This window comes from Jaculus jaculus, chromosome X (genome assembly GCF_020740685.1).
Source record: "Jaculus jaculus isolate mJacJac1 chromosome X, mJacJac1.mat.Y.cur, whole genome shotgun sequence".
Classification (NCBI taxonomy): Eukaryota; Metazoa; Chordata; class Mammalia; order Rodentia; family Dipodidae; genus Jaculus; species Jaculus jaculus.
The window spans coordinates 11,892,791-11,901,789 of record NC_059125.1 but is presented as its reverse complement, the minus strand read 5'-3'; positions in this window follow the sequence as shown (position 1 = coordinate 11,901,789).

The following is an 8,999-nucleotide window of genomic DNA, read 5'->3' as shown; positions in this document are numbered from 1 at the left end:
GAGAAAAAGATGATGACATCAAATTTAAAGAGAGACTAAGAGAGAGAGGGAGGGGATATGATAGAGAGCAGAGTTGTGAAGGGGAGAGTGGGAGAGGAAGGGAAATACCATGGTTTATTGTCTGTAAGTATAGAAATATAGATAGATAGACAGACAGATATTCAACATCCCTAACCATCAGGAAAACGCAAATTAAACCAACTATGAGATTCCACCATAAGTAACCCAATAAGGATAGCAAATATTTTAAAAATCAAATGTAAACAAATGTTGGCAAGGATTTGGAGAAATAGGAACCCTCATTCACTGCTGATGGGAATGTAAGCTGATACAACCACTATGAAAACAATATAGAGACTCATAAAAAGGTTGACTACAGAGTTACCAACAGACCCAGCTTTTCCTTTACTGGGCATGTACCCTAAAATGTTCAACGTCTCAGTTCAGAGAGATTTGTTCAACCATATTTATAGCAGCTCAATTCATAATAGCTAAGAACTGGAATCAACCAAGGTTCCCATCATTGAACAAATGGATAATGAAAATGTGGTATATGTACTCAATGAAATTCTACTCAGCAGTTAGAAAAACATGACACAATGAAATTCGTAGAAAAATGGTCGAACTTGGAACAGATTATACTTAGTGAACTCACACAGTCACAGAAAGACAATCATTGTATACTCTCCCTAGTCTGTGGTCCCTAACCTGAATCTGCCCATGATTCTGACATACCTAATAGTCATCTCAAAAGGGAGGGTAGGGCTGGAAGGGAGGGTAGGAGTGGAGGTGACACAAAACTGGACCCAGATGGAACTGGTACCATAAAATCCTATATCCTGGAAAACAGCCTAAAAGGTTGAACCCTCAACAGAACCTTAGGGGGAGCACCCAAACCAAAGGGCCATGGAGAGGGTGAAATAAAGCCTAACCTTAAATTTCTCCTGTTTTTTTTTTTTAATTTTTCTTTTTTTCTATTTTCTTCCTTTCTCTTCTTTCTTTTCCCTTGGAACTGACCTATAACTCCCAGGACCAGAATGCATTTAACACCCACAATGAGCTGTTGACCAGAGAGATCTACAAGGTTACCCAAAATGAGACAGACTTCTGTCAAAGCACTTGATTACCTACCCAAAGTTAATGGTAAGACCCTGCTACTGAAAATACCGTATGTGGTCAGTATGGAACATGGAGAGATATGGCTGGAATCTGAAAGAGAGTCAGTCTGCAGATAGCCCATCTAGTGTCAGAAGGTGCTGCATGAGCTACTGGGGGAAAGTGGCCAACATCTGTCTAAGCAACTGGAGGTCTAAGCTACTCAGAAGCAAACAACCTAATATAATGCTCATTCAAGTGCAATAGTGGCACACAGCCATGGTAGGTCACCAGCTGCTCTTGGATTAGCTAACAGATCCACTCAGTGGCATGGAGCCCATAGCCGGAACTGGAAAACAAGTTAGAAACATATCCTGGGGATAGCAAGGACCATCAATATCCAGACAATGAGTTCACTTTCTAATATAAAGCTCCCACTAATCTTGGGCTACAAGAAAGTCTACACCCATTAAACTCTCTCTAGACTAATAATGGTTATCCCATTTAACCTGTGCTGACTTCACTCTCCATTGAAGAATCTGCTTCTCTTTTTCAGACAGAAGTGAGACCTGAGGAGAGAAACAGCCCATCACACTCTACCAGGGCCCCAGCTGAAACCACAGAGGAATTGGGGAAATGAGAAAGAGTGCTGCTTTCTAGGTGAACTTGATATCAGCACAAGAGTGAAGGAGATAGACATTGAGGACACTCAAAACCTACCAAAGCAGAGAGCCAGAGGCTTCTAACAGCCCATCACTGAAGTAGACAAAACACACCCAACATGGCTCAGGGAATTTTGTGGAAGAGGTGGTGGAAAAATTGTTGGGACTGCAACTTGGGACCTTATGCACAGAGACATTGCCCCTTCCCCATAACTGATGGCTGCCCCCACAATGCATGACCCACAATCCCCATGGGGATGAAGTGTATCCCCAATGAGGAGGGTCACTTGGGGGGGGGGCAGGAATGAGGGTAAGATGGTACCATGTGCTGTTTACATACTGAATATCTCCATAACTAGTAAAAAAAAAAATCTCAAGGCAGAATTTAATGAAATAGAATTTTAAAAAATACAAAGCATCAATGAAATAAAGAGTTGGTTCTTTGCAATGATAAACAAGATTGATAACCCCTTAGAAAAACTGACCAAAACAAAGAGAGAAGACCCAAATTAATAAAATTAGAGATGAGAGGGAAAACCTAACAGCACATTTTAGCAAAACTCAGAAAATCTTAAGCATATATCTTAAAAAAAAAAAACTAAATGGATAAATTTCTCTCTATATATGACCTACCAAAATGAAAGGAAAATGAAATAAACCATATAAACAGACCTATATCACACAATGAGATCAAAGCAGTTATAAAAATTTCCCAACTAGATGGGCATGGTGGTGCACACCTTTAATCCCAGCACTTGGGAGGCAGAGGTAGGAGGATCACCGTGAATTCAAGGCCACCCTGAGACTACAGAGCTAATTCCAGGTCAGCCTGGACCAGAGTGAGACCCTACTTTGAAAAACCAAAAAAAAAAAAAAAAAAAACCCCAAAAAATCCCAACTAAAAAAAGTCCAGGCTTTGATGGATCCACTACTGAATTCTACTGGACTGTCATAGAAAACCTAACACCAATTCTTCTTAAACTATTTTATAAAATAGAAAAGGAAGGAATACTACTAAACTCCTTTTCAAGTCAGCATTACCCTGATACCAAACAAAGATACACATACACATAAATAAATAAAATGACAGAACAATCTCACTTGTGAATATAGATGCAAAAACTCTCTACAAAATATAGAATTACATCAGATAAGATCATTTACCCTGACCAGGTGGGTTTTATACCAGAGATACAGGTTTGGTTCAACATATGCAAAACAGTAAATACACCATATATGTAGACTCAAGGACAAAAATCACATGATCATGATACAGAAAAGGCATTTGACAAAACTCAACATCCCATCATGATAAAATTCTTAAAGAAGCTGAAAACAAAAAGAACATATCTCAGTATAACAAAGGTTATTTATGATAAACTTATAACCAACATTATCTTAAGTAAGGAAAATCTCAAAGCATTTACACTAAAATTGGGAACAAGACAAGGTTGTACACTTTGTCCACTTTTGTTTAGTATAGTACTGGACATCTTAGCCATAGTAATAAGGCAAGAGACACACATAAAAGGGACACAGAGAAGAAAGGAAGAGATAAAATTATCATTACTTGCAGATGATATAATTCTATGTACAAGGGACCTTAAGAACTCTATGAGCAAACCATTAGAGCTGATAAATTAACACATAGAAATCAGTAGCTGTCCTATATACCAGCATGCTGAAGATGAAATCAGGAAAATACTCCCATTGATAACTGTCTAAATGAATAAAGTACCTTGGAATAAACCTAACAAAGGAAATGAATGATCTCTACAATGACAACTTTAAAACACTCAAGGCAAAAATTGCAGAAGACACTAGGAAATCTTAAGACATCTAAATGGAAAAATATCTATCTTACCAAAAGTAACCTATATATTCAGTGCAATCCCCATTAATATGTCAATGGCATTCTTCACTGAAATAGAAAATAACAACCCTAAAATTTATTTGGAAGCACAAAACAACTCGAATAGCTAAAGCAATTCTGAGCAACAAAAATAAGGCTGGTGGCATCATCATAACTGATCTTAAGGTATATTACAAAGCCACACTTAATAAAAACAGACATGTAGATCAATGGAACAGAATAGCAGACCCAGATGTAAACAGAGGCAACTATAGTCATCTGATTTTTGACAAAAATGCTAAAAATAGTCACTGGAAAAATGACAGTCTCTGGAAAATGGTGCTGGAAGAATTGGCTATCCATATGTAGAAGGATGAAAGTAGATCCTTGTCTCTCGGCATACACAAGAATCAAGTCCAACTGGTTCAAAGACTTATTATCAGACCTGAAACTCAAAGTGCTACAGGGAGAAAATATTTTCACCTATACATTTGACATAGGATTAATATCTAGAATATACAAAGAACTCAAAAAAATAAATAATAAGAAATCAAACAACCAATCAAAACTGGGGTATAGAACTGAGGAGAAAGTTCTCAAAAGAAGAAAAACAGATGGCCAATAAACATCTTAAAACATGTTATTCATCCCTATCCATCAGGGAAATGCAAATTAAAACTACTTTTTGATTCCATCTCACTCCTTTCAGAACAGCTGTCATCAAGAAATCAAATGACAATAAATGCTGGAGAGAGTGTGGGGAAAGAGGAACCCTTCTCCATTGTTGGTGGGAATGTAATCTGGTACAGCCATTGTGGAAATTGGTGTTTCTGACACAGCTAAAAATAGACTTATCATCTGATCTAGCTATAGCACCCTAAGGACTCTACCCATTACTATAGAGATGCTTGCTCACCATATTTATTGCTGCTGTATTCACAATAGCTAGGAAATAGAACCAGCCTAGAGGCCCTTCACTGATAAATACATAATGAAGATGTGGTATATTGGCACAATGAAAATGAAAAGAAAATGAAATTATAAAATTTATAGGGAAATGTATGGATCTGGAAGATTATACTAAGCCAAGTAACTCAGGCTCACAAAGTTAAATGCCGTAAGTTCTCTCTCATATGTTGATCCTAGTTTCAAATATTTATATGCGTATGTGAGTTAGAGTAAAATCAATAACAGGGTCCTGAAGCTAGAAAGGGGCCATGAAGGAGGGAGGAGAGAGGAAGACTTAACAGGAGTGTATAGTAGATAAGTAAAGGGGCAGAAAACTGGGGGTAAAATGGTCTAAGTGGAGTCAGATGAGGGGATAGAGGAGAAAAGGAGGTAGGGGAAGGTTAATCAAAATTTAAGATGTTATAAATAAAGCATAGGGAAACCTACTTCTACACTAGCTAATGTACATACATATTTGTGTGTATGTTAAAAAAAACTAAAAGTTCGGTCAGAAGTATCCTGTTGAGGTACATAATATTATACCGAGAAATCATAGATTATTATTAGAAAAGTATCAGTACCAGAGATGGGATACCTTCTAGTAGGTTGTTGGCCAGGGAGGTCCCTGATGCACTCAAAACATTACCAAGACTTGGTTTCCCACCAGGACTAGATGGTCAGACCCTATCACAGAATATACCACATGCTTAGGCTGCAAGGTTACTGAGAAATCAAGCTGGAACTGGGCAGGAAGCCTCCTCCCTGGCAAATAGCTGTCAGGGTGTTGGAAAGAGCTATCAGCCTTTAGGGGGAGAAAAGTCATTAGTAGTGTTAATCAGCAGAGGACCCTGCAATATTGATGGGTAGCCAATCAGGCCAAATGTACCAATTGGTACGATGGTGGCATGTGTGTTATGGAGGAAACCAATTGCTCTCTGACTAGACTTGAGGCCTGCTCCACAGGAGGAAATTCCTGCCTCGTACTGAAAACCTACTCAAAATCCTATGGATTGGGAGGTCATAAGCCCTAGACGGGAAACCACTACTGTTGTCTGGCTAAAACAAATATATTATTCCCACCAAACTGCACTCTAAATACTTATGTTTATCTTCATATATTGATGCTACTCTCACTTTTGGTTAGAGAAATTTCTCTTTTCAGATGGCAATGACCACTGATTTGACCCAAAAGTCACTATACATGAGACATCTCTACCCCACCCACCAAGGCTCAGGGACCATTGTGGAAGAGATGATAGAATATAAGAGCCAAAGAAAGGGAAAGAGTACTTACAATACTGTCTTCTGGACACAAAATAGCCATGGTATTCATGACCTCACAGAGACTGATGCTACCTACAGAAGACATGAATAAGAGGAAGAAAATTATGACATCAAAATAGAAGAAAGACTAGGTGGAAAGAAGGAGGTATTCAGTGAAGGGGGATTTGGGAGGGAGAAGTGGGAAGGTGGTGGGAAGAGTATGATCATGGTATATTATCTACGAAAGTTATCAATAAAATTTTTTTAAAATACAATACAATCTTCTCAGATGTTAGATATGCTAAAAATTACTTTCATTGAGTTTCTGAGACTGATGAAAAAATACATCATAAAATTATTCTACTTTACCAAGAATTCCTAGCTGTTTCAGATAAATCAATTGCCTTCTGAGTCTTACAAGGTCACCTATATTTAATGTCACAAGTACATGCTCAGGACTCTTATTGTAAGAAAATAGATCCTATGAAACCCAGAGTGATACTGTTGAAATCTGGGTGATATCCACCAGCAGTTTTGGATTAGGTATCTGGTTCACTTCATGAAGAATAATAGGGAATAGGAGATTCTTATCTCCGTAGTTTTACTAGAAGTAAAACTCAGCAACTCAGCAGAACTATTATAAAAATATTTTTCTTCCTTTCAGGAGTAAGATATCTCATGACACTTTTTGGCCAAAGTTCACACCTGCATTATTTTTCCACATTTCCTGATGTTGAATGATTTGCCATCATCCCAGACTTAGTAACATGAGACTTTGGCCAGCTGTTTTGCATGAGCTCTAATGTCACATTTGCAAGGCCCATATGTGGTAATTAATACCTCTCCCCATTTAGCCAAAAGAGACCAAATGAATGTTTCCCTATTTAAACAAAAATCTTTGTAAAAATGTTGCTTTGAAGGATGCTTTAGGAAGCAGATGTAGCTTAAATAAATAAATGGTGTATAAAACCAAACATGAACAAGTAACTTGGCTAAAATCTTCAGTTTTGCTTTTCTGTACCTATAAAGTGGAGTTAGAGAAAAGGCCTGTATCTAGAAAACACAGAATCTGACTTATTTTGTGTGTGGGCACATATGGGCATGTGTGTGCCATGGCACATATGTGAACTTCAGAGGCCCTCAGCATGTCAGTTCTCACCTTCCACCTTCTTTGAGACAGGGTCTTTTTGTTGCTTACTACTTCAAATGCCAAACTAGCTGGCCCCAGCGCTTCAGATGCTCCTAGCTCTGTGTGCCATTGCATAGGGTTGGGTGTATTATAATTGTGATGCATTCACCACTTGATTCTGTTTTTACATGGGTTCTGGGGATCCGAACTCTAGTTGTCAGGCTTGTGTCATATCATTTTTAACTACTCAACCATCTCCCAGCCCCCTATTTCTAAAAATATTTTCACAACTAAAGGCATAAGCTATATTAACTATTTATTAGTGTACTTGTTGTTTCTCTTTTATTTTCTCTCCCCCTCTGTTCTACCACTCCCCACCCACCACATCCATGAAAATGGTAGTAAGTAAAGCTTTAGTAAATGACAGAGCAAACAAAATCAACTGTTACCTGTAAACTTCAAGCAAAGCCAAATATTTCCACAAGGCCCATGCAATGTCATTGTAGTGCTAGGGATTAAACTCAGGTAAGCAGTTTACCACTGAGCAACAGCATGAACACTCTTTTTTAGATTTTTACATTGATATAGGGTTGCACTGAGTTGCCCAGGCTGGCTTTGAGCTCACTTTGCAGTCCAGGCTGGCCTTCAACTTGCAATCTTTCTGCCTCTGCCACTTGAGAAGCTGGGATTACAGTCTTGCACCACCAATCCCAACTATATGCTGTTTTAGCAATTCCTGAATATAGGCTATAACATAAGATGTTTCATGATGTCAATAGAACCAAGTATCAAACATAAGGCATTTTCTTTTTATAAGCCAAAGACTATTTCATAGCCACAAAATACTATTAAGTATTCTTTTTCTGTTTGGCAATGATAGTGCTATTTAGGAACAAGATAATTATCACATAGTGTTTCTATCATAAACTCCTAGTACATAAATTCTTAGCCCCACCATCCAAACAATGTATTTGACAAAATGTAACTTACATATGCCATAAATCTGTCATTTGGTAAATTTATGAAATTTTGTGAACTGATGACCTAAGAATAAAATTTAAAAGATGGATTTCCTCCATTGCTTAAAAAAAAAAAAAATAAACCCCAGGTATTCAAGTTCAGTCAAATGAAAAGTATGAGCACAAGCAATGGTCTAAGAAGAGACTTCAGGGTTTTATCCCATTGTTACATTCAGTCTAGGATAAATTGCTATGCCACTCCAAAATTGACAGTTATCCATCTAGAGAAGAGCAGGGTATTTGTTATGCTTCGTGTGGCCATGAGGAAGCTCAGAGCTCATACAATTGGTTTAATTTAGGATAAAATGTTATATGTATTTATTTATGTTTGGTTTTTCAAGGTAGGGTCTTGCTCTACTCAAGGTTGACCTGGAATTCACTCTGTAGGCACAGGGTGGCCTTGAACTCACAGCAATCCTCCTACTTCAGCCTCCCAAGTGCTGGAATAAAGGCATGTGCCATCACACCTGGTTTTTTTTTAATTAATTTTTAAACATTTTATCTTTATTTGAGAGAGAGAGTGAATGGGCATGCCAGGGCCTCCATCAGCTGCAAACTCCAGATGCATGTACCACCTTGTACATCTGGTTTACATGGGTCCTGGGGAATCAAATCATGGTCCTTTGGCTTTGCAGGAAAGTGTCTTAGCACTATGCCATTTCTCCAGCCCATCAGCTTTATTTTTTTAAATATTTTATTTGTGCATAGAGAGAGGAAGTAGAAAAAATGGACGTGGCAAGATCTCTCGCCACTGCAAATGCACTCCAGATGCATGCACCACTTTGTGTGTTTGGCTTTACATGCATTTGAACCTGGGCCAAACCCAGGCTGGCAGGGTTTTGCAAGCAAGCACCTTTAACCACTAAGCCATCTCCCCAGGACCTGAATAAACGGATTTAAAGAGAGATTCATTTTCCATATCTGCTATAAGATTCAAGTCAGCATTCAGATATCAATTCTTTCTATTATACATAGGTATCTTGTTGGGGTTTCCCCAGTGGCAAGGAGGTCTATGAAGCGACAGTATAGTA